The following is a 9,337-nucleotide window of genomic DNA, read 5'->3' on the forward strand; positions in this document are numbered from 1 at the left end:
GCATGGTTTGCAACTAGTCAATCCATGCCTAGTACTACGTTGAAGTCGGTCATCTTTACTACTATAGGACTACGCTTAGAGTTTGGTTAGCTACTATTGCTTGATCATTCTTTATTCTATCCTTAGTTACTACGTCTACCCTCTCAGGGGCTGCTTTCCGACCATACATACAATAAGGGTTCTAATTCAAACCCTGTCTCTGATCCCTCTCGAGGTGGGCTCTCTTCAGCCTCACCTCGTCCTCTATCTCTAATAGGAGGTCGTCCACTTCCTCATCTTACTCTTTCGCATGGTCTAGGCAGCATGGTTCTAGAAACCAAGATAGCATCTCTTAAGTCTAAGGCTCATTACCTATGAAATTATGCTATGCATCACATCTACTAAGTTCACATCATATTGCAAACAAAATCACTCAGCATGCAACACATCACATCATGCTCTTGAATAAACACGTGAAATATCACAACAATTTCAGTAACATTAACATAAAAATGCATGCGAGTTTGAAAATGTTTCTCTTTTCTTATCTTGTGCAAGGCGTACCTGACGGTGACGGGGCATCGACGTTGGGACCATGGAACGTGCCAAGCCTACATTGTAGGCTAGTCTACAGAATCTAAAACCTAGAGCTCTGATACCAACTGTAACGACCCTAAATTTTCACATACTCAGAGTCGCTACTAACGTCTCATGCTCATCTATAATGCGGAAATATAACTCTTACATGAACATAATTGATAACGTAAACTTCAAAAAACGTTTAAAACAACTTCTTCTCTGGAAAACACAGCCATGGTCTTACGTGTTTAAATATGAAATACTGAAATTTAGAGAAAACAAAAACAAATACAAAATAATTTAAAACAATGAAATGCAAAACAACCTCTTCTAACTTAAGACTAGAAATTTAAATATGAATCTACCTTATGCACGTGCCACAGTCTCTGCTCGCGATGCCGCCGTCCTCCGTACAAGTGCGCCTTGCCTTTACCTGAAAAATGATGTGGCACACGGCCTGAGTATTTCAAAGAATACTCAGTAAGTGGCCCCACTATAGGGGTCATGCTAATGCAAACACATGCAATCATGAATAGGGACCTATCTCTAATCATCTTAGGGGTGGCCTCCAGTCTCGGACAAATTGGATGTGTAGTACTTCCCTACACACGACTCACACGTGCGAGTGTGAGTCTCCAGGGCGCTCGCACACCCCCTGGACCCTCTGGTCAAGCTAATCTGTAGCGACGTCCGGAGGTCAGCGGAACCCCATAGTGTCATGCGCCTCATGAACACCCTCATCTGTGTGCTTTCGCACCTGTGCGCATTCGCGCTCATCATAAGGTGCGCGTCCGCACTCATCATCTCTAAGGGAAGTAGCCCTATGCTTATGAACATACAAAATGCATGAGGTCCCTCTAAATCCATAGTCATGTCTCTTCTGACGCAACCCTCTAGTCTCATCTCTTTGTTACTCTAGGTAACGCATACTCGTGGATATTTATATTAATATCATTTTCATGCTCTTAGGATTGTGTCCTACGTCGATCTAACGACATGATGCAATATGACACTCATCATCATTTGGCATGCTCAATATGGAAAACAACATCATATTAAGGTAAAAATCATGCAATCATCATGCTCATCATAATGCCACAACGTGCGTCAAACATATCAAGCGTCACCCAACAAAATATGTATATACCGTACATATCATCAAGCATCATAATCCACACATCATCATAACTCATACAATTATTTAGCCTATCCTATAGTAAGGCCACTTACTTGGTTAGCTTATACGGGTGTGACCAATTTATCTTTAATGAAAGTTCGATTTTTTTCCCTTTGTATCCAAGCCAACCTATAAGAATCCATGACATCAATTTCATGTTAAATTCTCTAACTCTTACAATGGTTCATGTGCTAAACTTCATGCGAGCATTAAAGACTTTGCATGGATAAAGTCTTGGAACGTTATAATATACATCTAAGTATATATACATATTCTATTTATATTAAGATTTCATTTTCTATTTTTTTCTCTCGAGTGACTAATTTCTTGTCTTCTAATATTCTTTATGTACTTACTTTTTCTCTCAATTTTTTTTTTTTGTTCCAGACATATTCTTGACCAATTTTTAATCGATTCTTACTTAATCATATGATTGGTCAATTTCGATCGATTCTTACTCTTAACTCTTCCTTTTTATTTTTCTCTTCCTTCTCTCTGTATTTCCTCCTCTCTTTCTTTCCTTCTCTCTTTATTTATTTTTTTTTTCTTTTGAGTTTATTAACAGTATTCTCGCTTTTCTCTAGTTTCTCTTTCTATTTTTCTTCCTTCCAAAATTTTTCTTTTATCTTGTTTTTCAAATCTTCCTTTTATCTCGTTTTCCTTTCCTTTTTTTTTTCCTTAAATTTTGTTATCATTCAAATTCACAGATAAATTTTTCTTACCAAATCTTTCCTTCCTTATTTACTTGTTAATTTTTTGTTAAACAGAATCTTTTCTTTCACCCTATCCTGTATTTACTTCTTATCTTCCCTCTTTTTCTGTTAAACAGAATCTTTTTTTTCTCCCTATCCTGTATTTACTTCTTATCTTCCCTCTTTTTCCCTCTGATTTTGTCTTTTTTTATAAACAGATATTAGCCTCAATTATGGTTAATTTTCTATAACCTGATAACCAAAACAGAATCTTTCTTTCTATGTCTTGTATTTACTTCTTATCTTCCCTTTTTTTCCCTATGTTCTGTATTTTTTTTATGGACAGATATTAGCCTCAGTCATGGTTAATTTTCTATAACCTGATAACCAAAATCTAAATAAATGGGCAGGGAACAAGAGATCTTATTCGGATTAATTAGATAAAGGAAAAGGAAATCTGATTGGGATAAATGAAAAAGAGATCTGAAATATGACTGACCGTAATAACAAAGCAAGATCTCTCTCCCATAATTAAATCTCCAGCTCTCCTTTGGTTGTTGGTATTTTTTTTCATTGTAGGAAACCTCGGATGCATCCAGTATTCTGATTTGGGTTTTTTTTTACGGATGAGTTGGTTGAGGAGAGATAGTTGGGAGAGGGAGGGGTGAGTGGGGAGTAGTTTAGGAAAAATTAAATTATTTAATTATTATCTTTTATTTTTTTTATTTTTTTTTTCGGGTCGTTACATGTAACTTTCATACTTCATGACCATAACTATTCACTAGGTATATACATTATGACCATAATTAGCCACTATGTAAATAAACATTAAAATGTATTAAAGAAATAAATTATCATCCACAAAAAATTTGTAGTCATTCAAGAATAAATGGAGCTTGATTCTTCTTTAATGTGGCATAAATTGCAACATCTTGTGATAATTTGAACAACATTATTTTCACATCTTCACTAAAACTTATATTGTATGATTGATACCTTGGTTCATATCATTTGGTCTAGTGTAGAGGCAAATCAGTTGTATCGCAGATGATTGAACATGCACGTGTAAGTGGCATGTGTGATCGAACAAGTTTGGATTCTACACAAGCGATGTTCGATTGGCGTAGACAAACCTCGCCTAAGGTTTGAAAAAGCCACAAAGTCAGGTGAAAAATATATATGGGGCTTAAGTTTCTCTTAAGGCTTGTCGTGAGTGTGTCAAGATTACGATGTTGCATGGTTGAATATGTAGAACCGTGATGCAGGGCATCCCACCTAGAAGAGAAAAATATGGGCCTCAAGAAGCACTGCATGGTAAGAGGTCATGGGTCACCTTGAACATAATTAGAGTATTACCTAGCATTCTTTAAAATCATGATAACTTTAGGGCATGGAGTGTGTAATTCTCATGTCTTGTTCATATCGTTAGGCTAGAAAATCTTTGCATAACCTCATAGGCTAACCCTAGGATAATGCGTACCGGTAACACACTCTATCTTCATGACATGCTTAGAATTCATGGCCATAAAGTGTACATTTCTTGTTTGTGTAACACGTCATCCTCATGAGCTCAAGCCAATCGTGAGACCATATTTGTCATAACTAGAATCTTCATGAATTATTTTAAGTTGGTAAGAGTATTTTTCATCTTTTACCGTTTCGTTTCAGTGTTGGGTCATACCCTAAATATGTTCTAATTGTGTAATATCATACATGAGTTTCTCTTCATGTTCTTGAGTCTTGGGTGGTCTAAGGATTGGTGTTGTGCTATTTTCTTGGTACTTGTCTTTGGAGTGTTTTCCTAGTCTCATGGTTTCTTTAGTTCTTGCACAAAAGGTTATTCTCATAGCATAACAACACATGAGTCGAAAATCTCATAGGCCATGTATATGTGAACTCCATAACAACTTTCCTAAGTCTCTATAAGGATCCTAACATGTGTCTTGAGATAATTAGACAAACCATGGATCCTTACTAGGAGCCTTTAGGGGTAGTTTAGTCATTTCCTTTAAGTCTTGGCTTATAGCCCAACCATGTTCTAATGTCCTTGGAAACTTACATGGCATATGTCTCTTATAAGATTCATAAAACTTGTCCTATTCGGCCTTGAAAACATATTAGAATCCTTATATAGGTATTTTGGCCATTTATTTATCTCTTAAAATATTTCAAACTCCCTGAACTCTTGGGTAGATCTTCATGTCCCTATATATAGGCTTTACTTAAATCTTTAAGTCATTTGGAGGGAGTTTGAACCTTGAAATTGTCCATGTCTTAGAGGTATTTTGGTCATTTTATCATTTCTTGGTTTAGCCCCTCTGCATGCTCCAATAACTTTGGAAACTTTCATAGCCTCTTATATAATTGAAAATAGGCATATATAAAATCTTAGGTCGTTTAGAGTTATTTGGTCCATAAACCAAAGCTTAGGCATGTAGGTCATTTTTGTGGTTTTGTATTTATTCTTTGTATAACCCCTAAAAAATACTAATTTTAAATCTTGCATAACACCTTATATCCTTGAAAATAGACTATATATAAAATATTAGGTCATTTGGTTCATAAACCAATGCTTAGGCAAGTAGGGGCATTTGAGTCATTTTACACTTTATTCTTGATTCAACCCCTAAACGAACTCCCATGACTACCAAACTTCTTGAATATCCTTAAAATTACATCTTATTCCATTCTATAAAAATCTCATATCATTTAGGTCATGAACCAATGATACGTTACTCTAGAGGCATTCTAGTCATTTAGCATCCTAAACTTGGTTCGAGCCCCAAACATAATCTAATGATTCAAAAACTTAATATGATCCTTATAAATAACGAAATAAGGCGTCTGAAACAATTTTATGACATTTGGAGATCATTCGGAACATGAATCGAAGGTAGGTTACCTTAGGGGCATTACGATTATTTTACACCATTACTTGGTTTAGCTACTTAATCTTTTCTAACGACAAAAAAGTTTCATATATAATCTTAATATGCCATCATATGCTTAGCATTAAAATTTCATGGGCACCAGAGTTTATTTAGTTGATAATTTTAATTGAATCTCGAGCAAATCACTTAGTTCGGAATCTTAACTCTGATGGTGTTAATATAACACATGCGGAAGCAATTTGGATCTTATGCACTTTTAGAACATCAATTATAGTAAATAACTAGCATGTTCATAAGTATTAAAACTTAATGAGTTTAGATACTAACCTTTTGTAGTTCAAACTTCTTTTTCCTTACGAACCGGTTTCGAACCACCACTAGTGTCTTCTCCACTATCCTCCAGCCTTAGAACGGGATTGTGGAATCCGGTGAGTGACTAAACTTGGGAGGGATTTTGTATATGTGAAGAGAGTGTTTGTGAGAGGTTTTTCTCAAGGTTTTTCACCAAGAAGAGAAAGTCCTTCCATGTACCATGATCACTCTATTTAAAGAGTCATGTTTGCATGTTCATGCAAATTTGAGATCACCAAATTTTGACACTAAAAATTCCACTCAAATGTTTGGGATTATGTGGCGAGCATGCATGTTTGAAGTTAACCAAATTTTGACACTCAAAATTCCACTCAAATTTGTGGGGTTTATTTGGCAAGCATGCAAGTTTGGTTAAACCAAATTTTGACAACTCAAAATTCCACTCACATGCATTTTCCATTAAATGAAGTCAACATTTTGACTTTCTTCATTTTTTATTCAACAATTAATTTGAATTCCACTCAAATCTTTTTGTTTAATTTGTAAATAAAACAAAAATGTGGTTAAATATATCGTATATATGTAGCGCATATTCCCTAATTTGAATTCGAACACTTCGAACTCACTCGTCACACTGTTCTATGGTTAGTCCGATATGAGCTAGCAGAGGGACATAATGGACCTATAGATCATGGGCTCCAACGATCCTAGATTAACCGGTTAAACTCATTAACCTGGTTAACCAACATTCGTTAACTACTAGGATACTCCACTTTAGCCTAGTAGTTGCACTCCCCTCACTATAGATATATTTCTGTCCATTTGATATAACCATGATTAGTAAGTCGATCCTTCACAGGTTGTTCGTAACTAGAGCTGGGTCAATTTACCGTTTTACCCCTAAAGTTACTTCTTGTTCCTTATGTCTCACTAATCCTCTAATGAACAATTGGTTTGTGGTCCAACCAGTAAACCGAATCCCTCTCAGGCTAATTAGAGGGTGGGGCCCCTTGTTCAAGACCTGGAGTCAGTGCTTAAGGGAACTACCTCTCTTCTATCCCTAAAAGTGGGTAGGAGTGAATTCCATCTTGCACCCCACGTCCCCAGCCATTCACCCAGTCTTACCCCTAAAATGGGAGGCCTATTGAGTCGGCGAACTAGAGCCACTCTCACCCATGCAAATCTAAGGATAATTCTGAATAAACAGGAGTTCATGGTTAGCTCAGGATTAAAACCGAGTTACCTAGGTTATCGAATGAAAAGAAAATCAGTCTCAACAGTAAACGACATTATAAAGTGAGAGTGGTTTTCTTCATGGTCTGATCTTATGCAATACTCATTGCATAGGACGCCCCCACTCACATGTCTCCACATGTACAATTTAGTGATCACATTGTTTATATCATGTACAAAAGTGGGCCGCATCCATAGTGTCCCCAGAATAAGGTACTCAGCCTTATCCTTATACTATAGATCCTTTTGACTATATACTTGAACTTGATTCACTCTTATGTCTCTACATATAGTTCAAGTAATCATACTATAGCCAAAGTGTTCTTAGTTTATTGGATTTAGATTAATGATCGTAAAGTTCACTTTATTCAATAACAATATTTATTGAATAAACAACAATAATAACTTTATTGAAAATATAATATGTTTTTGTTTACAAACTATGAGTTTTAGGACATAAAACCCAACAAACTCACGGTTCCATTAATTCATACTTAGCTTAAGTTCCCTAATGAAATCCAAATGATTTCTAAAGTATTTCTTAAGAAAAGTCTAAGATGACTACTTACCTCGACGTTGACATTCGGGTCATTTGTTCTTGAGCTTTTGGTATTCGGTTGCTCAAAATTATCTTTAATAGATCCATCTTGAAGTCTAATTTCTGGAACCATAAAGAAAATTGTGAGAACCGGTGATAAGGAAACCATAATTCTCAGCCCAGCGATCCAAGCTTTTGTTGAAGCAAGAACTCTTGAATCAAAGAGATTAACACCTCCTTGTACAAAATTTGGATCAACCCAGAGATAAAACTAGAATTAGATTACCTCCTTATACAACTTATTTAAACTATTTTTTTTTTCATTGATGTCGTGTTAACCTACACATGTCTAAGATTCAAATTAGAATTTTGAATCCCAAATTTGAAATCTGGATTTAGCACTTGATGGCCCCAACATTCTACTGCAACATGGTCATAGTATTTGTTTCTCACTTCTAAGAGTGAAGATTATCCCCACAAAACTGACGCAAATTCTTTGAGCATGCTTTATCTTCATTCACATGCTTTCTATAAATATTTCTCTAAGGTCACACAACATAAAAAACATTTCCAAGGAAAGTATACTTAATTTTAGAATTTCTTTGTTTAACCTACCGAAGGAAAGTGCACCATTTTGGTAAAGATGGTAACTTTTAAGTTTCTTAGTCATTATATCTTTAGAAGTACTCTCATTCTGATCCGTCTCACTTCATTCATGTACCCTCCTTTACTCAGTGTGACATGATCTTTTCCTCGAGTGTCACCCCCAATTGTTTTCATGCTGCCATAGGTACGTTTGTCTTAATCCTTTGAGGATTTCATTTTCTCTCATCCTTTGGCTTTTAGGTTTACCCACCCTTGAGCAAGAAATATAAGGACTTAGGCATTTGGAGAACTTAAGCATGAAGGGCAAAAATGTCATTTTCCTAATTTTTTATTATTTATAGGAAAAGAATTTCAAAATAGTAAAAAGAAAGGATAGAGGACCAAAAAGGGGTAAGAAATTTTAGAAAAAAATTAAATATTTAATGTATTTCACATTATGATCGAAGACAATAGGATATGTCAAGAGAGGTCCAAATGTCTTAACTTTGCCAAATCAACCTATGTCTTTTGTAGGGGAGGTCTTTGCAAAGCCCCAATATCTATTAGGAAAATCTCTTGTACTTAGCTGGCATACTTAATTCAGAATTTTAATTATATTTTGCGTCGCGCCTGACAGACTCAAACTCTCGCGGGGAAACACCATGTACTTAGCATGCACACGCCTTAGCCACTCGGCCAAAGCCACACATGTCCTTCTATACAAAAATTTGAAAGTCAAACTTTCTCTAATAGCTTTAAAAAAAATAAAAGAAAAAAAATAAATATCTAATTAATTCGACATTAAAATTTTAGTTCACGTCACCTAATAGATTGGAACTGTGGGAAACCCCATGTACTTAGCAAGCACAGGCCAAAATTTTATTTCACGTCGCCTGAGAGATTCGAACTCTCGCGGGGAAACCCCATGTACTTAGCAGGCACACGCCTTAACCACTCAGCCAAAGCAACACATGTCTTTTGTAGTAGAGATCTAAGCTATACAAAAATTTGAAAGTTAAACTTTTTCTAATAGATTTTGGAAAAAAATAAAAGAAAAAAAATACAAATATCTTATTAACTCGGCATTAAAATTTTATTTCACGTCGTTTGAGAGATTCAAACTCTCGCAGGGAAACCCCATGTACTTAGCAGGCACACGCCTTAACCACTCGGCAAAAGAGACACATGTTCTTTGTAGCAGAGGTCTAAGCTATACAAAAATTTGAAAGTCAAACTTTCTCTAATACATTTTCAAAAACAATAAAAGAACAAAAATTACTTACTATGACTCAAACACAAGTAATTGTCAAAATTAGTGTAACACTAAAACACAAGTAATATTAGTGCACTT

General features: G+C 35.5%; 1 non-coding gene across 1 annotated transcript; it reads right to left on the reverse strand.

Annotated features, from left to right (window-relative positions):
* Positions 1 to 8,873: 8,873 nt before the first annotated feature.
* TRNAS-GCU (transfer RNA serine (anticodon GCU)) lies at positions 8,874 to 8,955 on the reverse strand. Its single transcript has one exon. It is a non-coding gene; the product is annotated as a tRNA-Ser (tRNA).
* Positions 8,956 to 9,337: the final 382 nt, after the last annotated feature.

The sequence above is a fragment of the Cucurbita pepo genome, chromosome 13 (assembly GCF_057944985.1).
Source record: "Cucurbita pepo subsp. pepo isolate OVF chromosome 13, ASM5794498v1, whole genome shotgun sequence".
Classification (NCBI taxonomy): Eukaryota; Viridiplantae; Streptophyta; class Magnoliopsida; order Cucurbitales; family Cucurbitaceae; genus Cucurbita; species Cucurbita pepo.